We start from the raw sequence: 8,999 nt of genomic DNA, 5'->3' as shown, positions 1-8,999 counted from the left end.
CCATTGCTCACATATTGCAGGTTGGGGGAGGTTCATCATAGAGGGCAGGAAGAATGGGAGAAGGAGTTGTGGTCAGAGGTGGGTGGTGTGAGGGTCTACCCAACGGTGGATGGCCTTGCTCGGTCCACCAACAGTGTCTCAATCTCCGGTCGTCGAACAAGAACCGGACGTATAGAGAAAGTTGAGCAGAAGTTGGAGACCAGATGTGGAGAACTTATGGGAACAAGCGACGAAGATGCAAAGTTGTTGGAGGATCGCACTGGAGATGCAAAGTTGGAGAGAAGTGAAGCGGTGGAGGTTTGAGAATCGAGAGAGAAGAAAGAAAGAAATGGGGGTTTCGGTGGGGATGAGCTAGGGTTTTCAGCCGGTGGAAACAAAGCGGGCTTTTTAATTTTTGGGATTTCATTTCCCCCTTGGATGAAACACGCGTTTTATTAAAATTTATAAAACGACATAGTTAGACGACACACATTTTATTTAAGATGCCCTCCGTGTATTTTATATTTTTTATTAGACACTAATTTTAGGGCACGCAAAAATGCGTGTCCTCTATCAGTGCGTGTCATTGATTGCGCGTCGTAAAAGGCTGTTTTTCTAGTAGTGAGTCCTTTTACTTAATGATTACCTGAGAATACAAGTTATTTTGAAAACGGTCAACATATATAATGTTGGTGAGTTCATAAGCATGTTTGAATGAAAGTCTTTGTATTGTTTGTAAAACCCAGAAAATCCGATATTTTCTGTAAAAAGTCTGAAAAGTGATGTGAAAATCGAGTATAAATGCATGTGTGAATTTCATAGTAGTGACATATAGAAATGCAGTTCAACTTTCTTTGTATTCTTTCTGTTGTAAGTAAGTGGTATTTGAATAATAGTATTTCCCCAGAAAATCCGATATTTTCTGATTTATAAAAATGTCACGGTCTTTGCACTGTCGAAATGTTTTGTATCAATATGACTTACGAGTTTTTAATTTTCCGTAATGTCGTGAGGGGAATGTATCTCTATATGAGTCGTTATAACCATACATGATAGTGACAGATTTGCCTGTCTTGGCATTTTTCCAAACGCCAGATTTTCGATCAAGGTTTTGTCACCCTAGATTGGCCTAGTCTAACTGTAGCGAACTGCTCAGGTGTGGGGGAGTTACCCCCGTATAGATCTATACACAAACTATCGCTCTCCCTCGAGGAGACTCTGATTATAACTACAAGCTACGGCCATACACTTAGTGGTGTCAACGGATACGTCTCACTAGATCTCATTTGTCTCCACATGAATTTGTATAATGTTATATGTATTTAGAAGTTCGAACACTAGATGATGTATGAAATGAAAAGAAAAGGCCCAACAAACATGAAGAAAAGGCAACTATGGCACATTAGACGTGTAAGTTATTTCCAGGCTAAATTAGCATGTAAATGGGCCACTAAGGCCCAATAACATGTAAAAGCTAAATTAGGCCCATTAAGCATGTAATTGGGTCACTGAGGCCCAATAGACATGTGATGAATACATTGGGCCCAATAAACATGTAAATGGACCACGAAGGCCCAATAAACATGTATAGCAAATACTAGGCCCAATAATTGTACCATTGTTGTATTTCGTTTAGTTGCTATAGTATATTTCGTTTAGTCGAATTATTTATCTATAACGTTATAAAAAGTCCAATGTTTTGCTATAATGATATTTTTAGTTTGATACGTCAAAATTCTATAATTTGAACCCGTATTTATTAAAAATTACACTTTAGGTCCCTTAAGAACTAATTTGAACATTTAAAGGCTCATTTTTACATAAAATGTCATTTTGGTCTATTTTAAATTAAAAATAACATTTTAGTCCATAAATTTATAAAAATTTATATTTTCGCCCCAAATGTTTAGTGATTGACGGGTTTGGCCCAAAAATACATGTAATGACATTTGCAGTCCGTTTTTGCAGAAAATTACAATTTCAGCCCTTATTTTCATAAAATAACAATTTCGGCCCAATTTTTATAAAATTAACATTTTTGGTCCAAATCTTGAGATAGTGTCATTTTCAGCCCCTAATCTCGTTTATTCTCATTTTTGGCTCAAGTTTTGATTAAATAACATTTTACTCCCCAAAAATTGATATTTTTGCAATTTTGGGCTCAATAAGTCGTGAGGCCCAAATTAAGGCCCAAAATGCCAAATTTTAAACTTTTGACCCTTAGGAAAATATGATTGTTATAAAAACTCATTTTTAAGCTAATAATACCCTTTTAGCCCCTATAAAACCGCAGGTGTCACTCTTGTCCCTAATCTTTTGTTTATTTGCCAAAAATGATCCTTATACAAGATTTTGTTTAGTTTTTCACAACTTAGGCATTTATAACACTTTTATTTATGAATCTCACATATTTTTGTTGAAGTTTCATGGATCCATCGAGTTTATCACACAAGCACAACATATACCAAAAAAATACACATAACATGCATATATACATGGATCTACACATAAACACTTGTATTCTCCCCCAAAAACAAGTAAAAACCGAAAACAAGGGGGTATGAACTCACCTTTGCATGATGTTCTCGGTTTGGTGAAGAAAAGATGGAGGTTTCGGCCCTAGCAAGCTTTCTTTGAGTAGATCTTGAACTTAGGGGGTTTTCTAAGAGTATGATCACACAAAAAATGTTTAGAAGGAGTGATCTAGCATAATAATGAAGTTACTTAGCTTGGATGTGTGATGACTTACCTAAGATTGATGATCTTTGGTGAAGATATTCTTGAAACACTTAGAAATCTCGAAAATTTGGATGGAAGGAAGGAGGATGTTCTTGAGTGTTTGAGAGAGTTTTCTTGAAAGATTTTTGAGAGAATGAGGGTGGTGTGAGGTGTTTCGGCCGAGAAGAAGAAGGGAGAAGAGAGAGGGAGTGAGGTGATGTGCATGGAGATCCACCATGCAATAAAGAGGTGACAAGTGCACAATTTATCTTGTTTTCTTCTTTTTTTTGTTACTTGTATATATATATATATATATATATATATATATATATATATATATATATATATATATATATATATATATATATATATATATATATATATATATATATATATGGGCCGATCAATTGGGCTAGGAGGAAGGAATGGGTTATCTTGGGTCATTCCTTGCCTTTGTTCGAAATCATGAAGCCCAAAATTTTTTTTTCGGCCCATTGGGCCCTTAGAGTGGTTTACGGCCCAATAAAAATCCATTAGGGCTAATTAAATCATTTATGGCCCAAAAAGGCCCATTAGGGTTAGAATGAATCATTCTAGGCCCAAATGGTCCAAAATGCTATAGATTTATGAATTGGGTCCATTTAGAGTCCAAATAGAGTTTCTAAGCCCAATGTAGTTGAATTTAATGCTTCTTGGTCCATTAGGCCCAATAAGGAAGTCCTAGTCCATAATGAACTTGAACTTGGATCTCTAGGGTTTTCAACTCCCCAAATGACTATTTGGATACTTTGTGTAGAGTTTTGAACTTCACTTGTGAATCTTGATTAAGTTTGTGGTCATAGAATGAACATAGTGTATGATATTATGTTAGAGTTACAATTATTATTATAGATGACGTTTACATGACCACAGAATTTCCTGACAAAGATGCCAGTTGTGACAGATGGCTGGTGGGGGATTGTGTATCGTGGGTTCTGGGTTGGTACCCTCTGAATCTTCATCTTCATCTTCATCTTCTTCTTCCTCTTCTGGATCCTCTTCCATAATTTCTTTTGGATCCTCTTCCGGATCCGCTACTATCCATCCTTCGTTATCGTGGTTCGGAAAGTAAGAGTCCCCTGGTAAATGAAATCTGGCCATTGTGTCTGTGCGAGAATAAGGACATGAGAAGTGCATGAAAAACTAAAGCACATAATATTAAACATCGATGTTAAACTATTGCATATATAGTATCATAAAATACTCTTATAGTATTTTAAATTTATATTTTGCTCTAAAGTTTCTTCTGCACGTGTATAGTTGGTAAGTTTTAGACATGTCGCAACACTACCATCACTGCCAAACACATGTTGGTCATATCTCAAACCAATATAGTTGATCAGGCTATATTAATCCCAAATATGATTACATAACTGCCCAGGTTTGACTGCAATGTCCAACATCCAAATACTTTTAAGTTCTTATGACTGTGATACTGTACTTGTAGGTATGAGTGTTAATATACTTCTTAAAAAAATTAAAAATATACTTGTAGTCAGAGCTCTTATCCCCAATTTATTTATAGTTTGTATATCTTTTAGGGATTGATATACGAATCTGTCACACCCCCAAACCAGACGGCGGAAATGTCCGGGGGTGGAGGACTTTATTTGTAGTATCACAACACATGCATCATAGTAATCAAAGTACAAACAACCATTGTATTTAAAAAGTATAAATATTTACATGTGTTCAATCATTATATATTGAAACTAAAATAGTTATACAAAAGAAGAAGACATGACTCAAAATAGCTCCATCTTCTCAAAAGCTCGGGGGGTACCTGTCTACTGATTCCCTGAGAATACAAGTAATTTGAAAAGAGAGTATCAACATGAAGTTGAGTGAGTGCATAACTATTTATGTTTGAAAGCATGTTTTCTGTTTCTTGAATATGTAAACTGTTCCAGAAAATTATATATTTTCTGCTGTTTATGAAAAGTAGTTTTAATCACATAATATTGTTCTATTTGTAAACCAATGTTCTGTTATTGATTTCCTTTTGTATAGACTGTATAAGTGAGAGTGTGCCTGGCTTAATCAACTGTTATTGAATACTGAGATGTAATATTGTAAAAACTGTATCATGGTAAACTGGTACTTTGAAAATGTACTTACGTTTAGTTAATTATACACTAACCTATTGTTAATATTTTTTAATGAGTTATTATAACCATACTGAGACTAGATGGCCTGACCCAACGCTTTGAAGGCGTCTAAAACTGTTGATAACAACTGTCACTCATAGGCGTGTATGCCTGACTGTAGCTAGCAGTCTGAGTGCGGGGTTGTCAATCCCAATATAGATCTATACACACATTGTTTCGATCCCCGACTGAAGATTCTGCTTATAATGTCAGGACTTTAATTATGTTGTTTAAATGAACTAAACAACCTGAACCAAATGACTCATAGAAAGCATATAGACGTTACATGTATAATAGTTATGAAAACCCAATCATTTTGAAATGATTGATAGTATGCCTCTGAATTAGTATATGAAAGATGTATACTCTTGATTAGTTTTGAATCAAACCCTTGTTCTTGTAAAACGGTGTACGTTAGTATACTTGAATCGTGAATTAATGTTCTATGAATCATAAATCATACCTATTATAATTTATATGTACTTTCTGAATTGATACTAACTGTTCATGAATGCAACCCCTTGCTCAACATGTTACAAAGGGTATCTAACTGAATGAAATAACTTTTATATTTATATACATATACAATTATATATAAGTAAAATTTAAACGACATTCGGACAATTAACCGATATTATAAGCCCACATCCAAACAAGGAAAAGGACAGAAAGTGAGTTATCAGTCCTAAGCCTTTTAAATCTTATATATATATATATATATATATATATACATATATATATATATATATATATATATATATATATATATATATATATATATATATATATATATATATATATATATATATATATGACTTTTGGGAAAAACATTAGTTTATAAAATCATTTAAAGAGTTTAATATTTGGAAATATTTTTTATGACTTGATGTCATTTTAACACATTTTGAAACTATTTGATAAGATATTTGAAATCCATTTATTTGTAACACAAAATCCTTGTGTTAGACTTGTATTCCCCCCCCCCTCCGCCCTTAAAACAGTAAAAACTATGAAAATACGGGGGTATGAACTCACTTGGTAAAAGTGATTTGATGAAAAGTTTGGCTTTACGCGGGCAGCACTTCGACTGGAAAGAGGTTAGATTCTCGAGAATTTCGGGGCTTCGGCCTTTCGTCAGATCTTGGATATGTCACCGGGGCGTTGTGATAGTCATGAGAGGCTTAAAAGTGAGTGAATATAGGAGAGAGGTTGGAAATTGGAACTTAAAACCAGAGGTCTCGGTTCCTATTTATAGGAGGCTGAAGCCTCCTCGTACGCGGGGTGTACGTTGGGCGTAGCGTACGTGCCCAGCCTATGGGTTACGCGTCGGAGCTAGTGTGCCTGCATGGCATGCATGCGAGGATTGGGTGACGGAGGGTCGACGTGGCTGGCTCTGGGTCGCATACATGCAAAGTACGTTGGGCGTACGAAGCGAAGTATGCTGTGCGTAAGCCTCTATGCGGGGCGTATCTCCTCGGCTAAGTCTCGAATTTTTACTTATTTTTATTTAAAAACTTCAAGAATTCATATATTCTGCATACGAGCTCCGTTTTCGACGATATTTATATCCATGCGTAGGTGAGATCAAGCTCTAAAACTTTCGTTTAGACTTCGTTGGCTAATTTTGAATTTATTTTTGAATTTATATTTTTAACAGGCCGGGACAGGAAAAGTCCATTATAAATTCATAACTTCATCATCCGACGTCCGTTTTCGTCTATCTTTTTATCGTTGTACTAATATTGACGAGATCTTCAATCATCGTTTAGGTTGCGTCGGCTAAAAATCAGTCGATCTTTATTTCGAGTTTTTAGATGTGTACAGCTATGTAGAATCTTAGAAAAATCATAACTTCTTCATATGAAGTCAGATTTTGGCGTTCTTTTTATGGACACTCTCGGTTTAACGTATACTATAAATTTCATTTAGATAGTTAACGTTAAAACGTAATTTATTGAAAATTCACTTTTTACGTTAAACAGTGTTTTGCCGGTTTTGTCGCAGATTTTCGATAGGTCATAACTTCTTCGTTATAACTCGGAATTGGGCGTTCTTTATATTTTTGGAATCCTTGACACAATTTCTACCACTATGTTCATCCCAAATAGGTTTGTTTAACACTTCATTTTTGAGGGTTGATATGTAAATGTACATAGTATACAAAAATTTTACTTTATTATATATATAGACTATTACATAAAGTCAAAATAACAGGTTGTTACATGTACCGTTAGATTTTGATCCTGCTTATCCACCAATGGATAGATGGAATCGAAGACATCCACACGAACAAATTCTTGGTGATCCTCAAGCTGAGTTTTGACGAGAGCCCAACTACGTGCGAAGAATGAGGTACTCTCAATGCTAATCAAGAGTTTTGTATGTTCAATGTGTTTATTTCTAAAATTGAACCAAAATCAGTCAAGAATGTTATGGATGATCCTGATTGGATTGTATCCATGCAATCTGAATTGACTGAATTTCAACGAAATAAAGTGTGGAGACTTGTTCTGAAACCTAAAGATGTATCAGTAATAGGTTTTGTCAATTTACAATATCTTGATGATTGTTATGTTTTAGATAAGGTTGTCTATGGACTTAAACAAGCTCCTCGAGGCTGGTATGCCACTCTTACTAATTTCTTAAAATCATCGAAATTTGAACAAGGATCAGTTGATCCCACTCTCTTTCGAAAGAAAGTTGGGAATCATCTCATGCTTGTTCAGATTTATGTTGATGATATTATTTTTGGCTTTATTGATCCTAATATGTCGAAGGAATTTGAGAACGTGATGAAAAGCCAGTTTGAGATGAGCATCATGGGCAAAATAAATAATTTTCTGGGGTTAAACATTCATCAAAGCAGAGATGGGATTTTTATCAATCAAGAGAAATACTCTCGAACTCTGCTTGAAAAGTTTGGTATAACGAATAGCTCAAAGTTGAGAGTACCGATGGCAGTTGGAACAAGGCTTGGTCCTTCGTTAAACAAACCAGTTGTTGATCTCACATTGTACCGAAGCATGATAGGTTCGTTACTATACCTAACGGCTAGTCGACCTGATATTATGATTGCTATGTGCAATTGTGCTAGGTACCAATCGAATCCCAGGGAACCACATGTTACTGCTGTCAAGAACATTTTTCGTTAACTCAAAGGCACAGATTCGTTAGGATTGTGGTATCCTTCAAAAATAGGATTTTTCATTCAATCATTTTTAGATGTAGACTTGGGAGGTTGTCAAATTGATCGTAAAAGCACAAGTGGCGGATGTCAACTTTTGAATGGGAAGCTTGTTAGCTGGCAATCGAAAAAGCAAACTTGTGTTTCGATTTCCACAGCAGAAGCAGAATATGTTGCTGCTGCAGCTTGCACTTCTCAAATCATAAGGATTCAAAGTCAACTACGTGATTATGCAATCAACATGAAGAAAATTCTGTTGTATTGTGATTCACAAAGTGCAATTCGTATCTTCCATAATCTAGTGCAACATTCGAAGACCAAACACATTGCGCTTCGTTACGACTTTATTAAACATCATGTTGAGGAAGGTAAAATTGAAGTTCATTTTGTGAAAACTAGAGATCAACTTGCTGATATTTTCACAAAACCTTTGGACGAGAAAACTTTTCTATGGATTTTATCAGGCCTAGGAATGCTACATGTGAATGATGTTCCTGGTCTGAATTCGTCATAATGTCAAGTGACGTCGAACTCTCGCTGATCCATTCAGAGGTTACTGTTCACATTCAACACTTCGACACGCTTCAAATTCGACATTCCTATGAACGATTCAACACATGCTTTGCTACTTCATTCCTATAGTAACGTCGATACTTTCATTCCTTATGTCGACATTTTACACTTCACATGTCTAGCACGGTTTTCTTTCTTTTCTTGTTATTTTTCATTCAAAATTCAAAATTTTCAAAAATATTTTCTTAGTTTTGTTTTGTCTTTTCAATTCAAAAATCAAAAATAACAAAAATATTTTCATATTTTTGTAATTTTATTTCAAAAACAAAAAGCCAAAAATATTTTTTCTTCTATTTTTTTTGTTTAACATGCTTGTGATGCTTTCTAGCGAAGATCTATAGTGGAACATGTTTTACAGC

The sequence above is a fragment of the Lactuca virosa genome, chromosome 3, assembly GCF_052849685.1.
Source record: "Lactuca virosa cultivar CGN04683 chromosome 3, Lactuca_virosa_CGN04683_v6, whole genome shotgun sequence".
NCBI classification, from domain to species: Eukaryota; Viridiplantae; Streptophyta; class Magnoliopsida; order Asterales; family Asteraceae; genus Lactuca; species Lactuca virosa.
Note: the sequence above shows the minus strand (reverse complement) of the source record.